General features: G+C 34.9%; 1 long non-coding RNA gene across 6 annotated transcripts in view; it reads left to right on the plus strand.

The window, feature by feature from the left end:
- LOC115063337 overlaps nt 1-5,255 on the plus strand; it is a 68,198-nt gene that overhangs the window by 48,392 nt on the left and 14,551 nt on the right. For all 6 annotated transcript variants that reach the window (XR_003843191.1, XR_003843189.1, XR_003843193.1 and 3 more), the window contains one exon: nt 293-461. This is a non-coding gene — a long non-coding RNA (uncharacterized LOC115063337). The remainder of the gene's footprint in view (nt 1-292; nt 462-5,255) is intronic.

The raw sequence follows: 5,255 nt of genomic DNA on the forward strand, positions 1-5,255 counted from the left end.
TATATATATATATAGAGAGAGAGAGAGAGAGAGAGAGAGAGAGAGACATATCTATCTATCAGTCTATCAATCAGCTATTTGTTTATTTTAAATCAACTGAGTTCAAGTAGTTCTGAACACACGCATGTAAGTATATAGTCATTGACTGATATATTGATAGCCTAGAAACAGTTGCTGACCCCTAGAAATATCTTTCTAACATTCATCCCCTGTAAATATTCTCACAGAATATAACAGAAACTTTATTTACCTAGTCCACTGTGTTCAATTTTTTTCACTTGATTTTCTGTAGGTTTTATGCTGCAGACCAACTCCAAGAGGCAACATGGCCTGAGAAGGACATATTTAGCAGATGCCATGGAGATAAATTGGCAGCAGCTTGAATTTTTTCTGAGCCACTGAGGATATTTTGTCAGTGTCTTCACTCAGAAGAGGAGGCAATGTTTCCAACGGGCCATAAGGTTTATTTATATTTCCTACAGCAATAGTTACATCATTTCTTATTTATATTTCTAAGAATTTGTTAGATATAATTATGCAAGGAGAATAAAAGAAAACTTTTTATAAAGGTTACATTGTAAGGTTCAATAATCCCATCACTTTTCCCATCTTAAAAAATGGTTCGCTAAGCCAGGAGCAGAGATCTTGCTCTCCTCCCCATCACAACCTTTTAGTTACAAATATTAGACATTTTGAAGTCAGGAAAAATTAATACATTGCTGTGATTATAACAAGCAAAGCAAAAACTAAGTAAGTGGAATTATATCCTATTTCAAGCTGCATTATTTATTTCCTTTTCCATTTCTTATATTTGTCTGTCTAACATGCTTTTATATTAATTTTTTCAAAGTATGAGAAGAGTGTCAAATTCTAGAATCTACAAAGTTACTATATGTATTGTATATATTCTTCAGTAAAATGCAATTGAATTTCTAATGCTTAAACTGTGTTATTTGATTCTTGGCTTCATAATCTCTTTTGAATATTTTTCGTTGTAAAAACTTATTCAGAATGAATAAGGTTTTTAGTATTAACTAAGGTAAAAGCAAATAACGAAGAACAGAAACAGTTTATAGATTATTATATCCAAAACACCATAAGCAAGATACCTCACTGCCGAAAGCTGTAACTTTGACATTGATTCTCATTATACCTGGCAGTGCATCATGCAGTCTCATTAATATTTTTCAACGGCTCTGCATGTCTTATACAGGATTTTCTGTGAACTCACAGAACAATAGGCATGCCAATACAGAAAACAACATTTCCCACTTCTCCTCCCCTTTTACTTCCTCTTATATACAGTTTATATTCCCATTCCTACTTTTATTCTTTTTAAACAGATTGAGGTAGCTATTTCATCAGGGACAGAGTGAAGAATATTTGCAGAGATATAGGTAACAAGTAAATATCAATGATATGGAGGAGTCTTATTCCTGAAACACATTCATGGCAAGAACCTAATACATATCTCTAAATAGGAACAAAAAGAAAAATTGTGGATCCTGGGAATTTTTCAAACATGTAAACCAAATCGTATTTAGCAGAATTCTAGACTTAGAGTCAGTCTGTCTCTAACTGATATTGGAAAATCTTGTTAGTATGGCTCTGTCTAGGGAAGAATCTTATGTCCTTTTATAGAAATTAGCTCCAGTATTGTCTAGATGATCAGAATTCCCAATATTACTCTTCTTGGGAATTCCCATAAAAAGTTTTAGAAGACTTCTACTCAAGTTAAAATATCTTTTTGACAATCATGGAGAAATTTGTGATTGTACTTAATTGGCAAAGGCACCATCTAAGAAGAGAGAACATGCGTTTAGCACGACTAATATATTTGGAAACCATAGTCCGTATTCACATCCTGAAAAAATAGGGAGGACACAAAAACTCTCTCACCATGATGACTCTTTTATGTTGAATCTTTTATTGCTGTTAGATGATTTTGCCTCAATAATCCAGAGAACAAGCATACACCCTGAAAAGAAACTCTAAGAACTAATTTCCTTGGAATGGGTCTTGTATGATAGGAAGTCCTACATAGACCCAGGAATGGACCATGTGGACAGTCACTCTGTTGCTTAATTTGTCCTTATCTCATACTCAAATTTTAGTACAATAACCTGTGTTAAGTCATATGAGTCTAAACTGGTTTTTGATGGAAAATATTCAAATTTCTCAATATCTTCAGCTTGCAGCTGCCTGTATTTTTTCTAATGGGCTAATAATAAATAGGATCTAGTTAAAATCAGTTCAAGGTTGGCAGAGTCTAGCAATCAAAAAGTAGTGACTTGAGTGATTTAGGAGGGCCAATTTTGTTTTGATATAGAACATAATTGTTGGGGGATGACTACCCTCAGGGAATGTATTTGTCCAGAATCACCAGGCTACAGGAAGCTATTCCTTGTGCGTCCAAATAGTCCTTAGGAAGAGAGGCATGGATTTACTTCCTCAAATATTTAACACCACAGGGATGATGTATGTTTAGGAACCTATGTTTTTAATTTCATTCGATCCAACTATGGGATAAAATGCAACAACTCTAAAGGACCTAAATGTAACAGGGACAGGGTTTGTTTACTGGACCATCTGACAGATGACTGTTATAAAGTTATTGATGTCCCCCAAGCATACCTCCACTTCACTTCTTCAGCCTCGCTTCAACCTGATTGTGTATTAAAAGAATATTCTGCTCTTTCTAAAGACAGTAGGATGAAAAGAATAAAATTAACTAAGTAGGTGTCCCATTGAAGAAAGTTTGAATAAGTATGGGAAGGTTTGTGTCCTCTCTGCAGCAGTAAAATACTGAGTATTAGGGGAAAATAATTTTACTTGAACTAAAGGAGAAAACAATATTCTTAAGTTTGTAACTATGGCACCAAGACTGCTAAATCATGAAAGTATTTACAGTAGTCTAAATTAGGTCCTACATAAGCTCTGCCAATACCAAACAATAGCAAAAAACGTCAGCCTACATGGGTAGGAGTTTAGAAATTGTGTATCTCACTTGTTCTAATGTATACATGTACTTTCTATTTTTTGGTATAAACATAGTATTTATTTATATTCATTCTTTTTGTTAGATATTTTCTTTATTTACGTTTCAAACGCTATCCCAAAATTTCCTTATACCACCCGCCCCCCCCCCCTCCCCTACCCACCCACTCCCACTTCTTGCCTCTGGCGAGTTGTTAGAAAGTACATGTATCCTAACACACACACACAAAAAAATACATGTACTTTCTTAACTCCTTCTACTCCATTGTTGTAAAATATAAATTATATTGAAAATGCCGTCTTTATGTTAGCTGTTTAGTTTTCTTCCTTGTTTTATAATTATTCTGACATCAACAAGTTAAATATTCCACAAACAATAAAACCTGTTTATGTAAGTTGAATTATTGACACATAATGTATTTGTTTGCGTACATTTTGTAATTTCATAAAAGTGAGTAAATGGAAACACTCTTATAATCACCTAACCCTCCCTCCACTCTTCCCTGTCCTTCTTCCCAAAACTCTCTGTCCCCATGATCCATGCTTCTTCCATTTTACTACGGGGAAAAAAGCAAGCCTAAATGGAAACTTGAAAAACAAGTTATGGTAATATGATGGCAAAAACCCTCATATTAAGTCTGGACTAGGTAACCAAATAGGAAAAAGAAAAGTATCTGGAAAACAGGCAAAGCTAGGTGAAACCCACAGAAACGGGGGACAAAAACATTTAGGACCAAGTGTGTACAAAGATTCTTTGAGAACACTGCCCATAGAATCAACTTAGCATGGCTGATAGCAGCTCACAGAGACTGAGGAGAGTATGCTGTATGGGTCAGATTTAGGTCCACTGCACAAACATTATTAGTGTCTAGCTTTGTGTTCCTTTGGGACTCCCAACTGAAAATTGGGCAATATCTTAGAGTCTTTAGCCATCAAAGGATTTTTTAATGATGGTTCCTATACTAGAAAGACAAGTTTAAGAATTATTTAAGATTCTTGGAATTGGATAAAGTAATCATTTTCAGAGCTTCCCATATAAACACAAGTATAGGTGCTTCAAGGGTAGGAACAACCATTCACTCCAACATGGTCAGAAGAACCAGAAGAGGTAAAACACTGAGTATCTGTATTCATTTTGCTAAGTTCTGGGTACTTGGTGTTATTCCTTTATAAATTCTGGACTCCTATGTTTGAGAGTATGGGTTTTATCAAGATCCCTTCTAGCCTATCCCTCACACTACATCTCTACCTTTAACAATCTCCATTACTATACAACTCTTCTTGTCTATAGAGTTAGGATTTTTATAAAGTTAAGAAATTACTGTTATCTTACTGGTGAACAAAATTATTGCAAATGTCTACATGTCATATTATGAATCACTGCACCCTGATAACACTAAAAACTATTATAGATTTCACCCACAATTAGATACTTCTTTCCAGGGTGACTTACATCTTTCCTTACTAAAGTTTCACAGTCTCTGTTATTGTCTTCTCTGCAGATTCATTTTGACCTAATCTTGTACACCCAGACTTGTAAATATATAAAAGTGAATGTGAATATTAATGCATAATTTTTTATTTTATTAAACTGGATAGGCTTAAGTATGTAGCAGAGGCCCAAATGCATGTCTACCTTATATGTGTCTGTGAGTGTGTGTGTGTGGGGGGGGCTTTACCTTGTTGACCAAGTTTGAAAGAAACAGTGAGCTGCATATAACTAGTTTCTGTCACTGGTACTATAATTTGTGGTGAGATAAAGGTGTGAATCTCAAAGAAGTAGGAGCTATTTCACAGAAATAGCTCTATCCTCTTCATCTAACAGGGAAATGATGAACTTCAAATTCAAAACTGAAAGTAATGACCAAACTTGACTCTCAGCTATTCTGGCAATGGCTGGGAATTTTAATTTTTCCTCTGCATGAGTATTCTCTATTCCATACAAATAATATCTTTTGGAATTTAACTGTTCTAGCCTCTGAAATTTCACCTTAACTTAGCTTAATAACAATTTGAATACATATAATGAGGAGCAGACTCAAGATACACTTACCTGAGTGTTAAGCCATGCTAGCCCAGATCTTACTGCCAACTCCTTCTAAATTCTCAACCACAAAGAGTTGTAAAATTCCATATAATATTGTGTTCTCTCTCTCTCTCTCTCTCTCTCTCTCTCTCTCTCTCTCTCTCTCTCTCTCTCTCTCTCTCTCTCTCTCACCCACTCACATATATACGTGCGTGTGTGTGTCTGTGTGTGT

This window comes from Mus pahari, unplaced genomic scaffold (genome assembly GCF_900095145.1).
Source record: "Mus pahari unplaced genomic scaffold, PAHARI_EIJ_v1.1 scaffold_3877_1, whole genome shotgun sequence".
Taxonomy (NCBI): domain Eukaryota; kingdom Metazoa; phylum Chordata; class Mammalia; order Rodentia; family Muridae; genus Mus; species Mus pahari.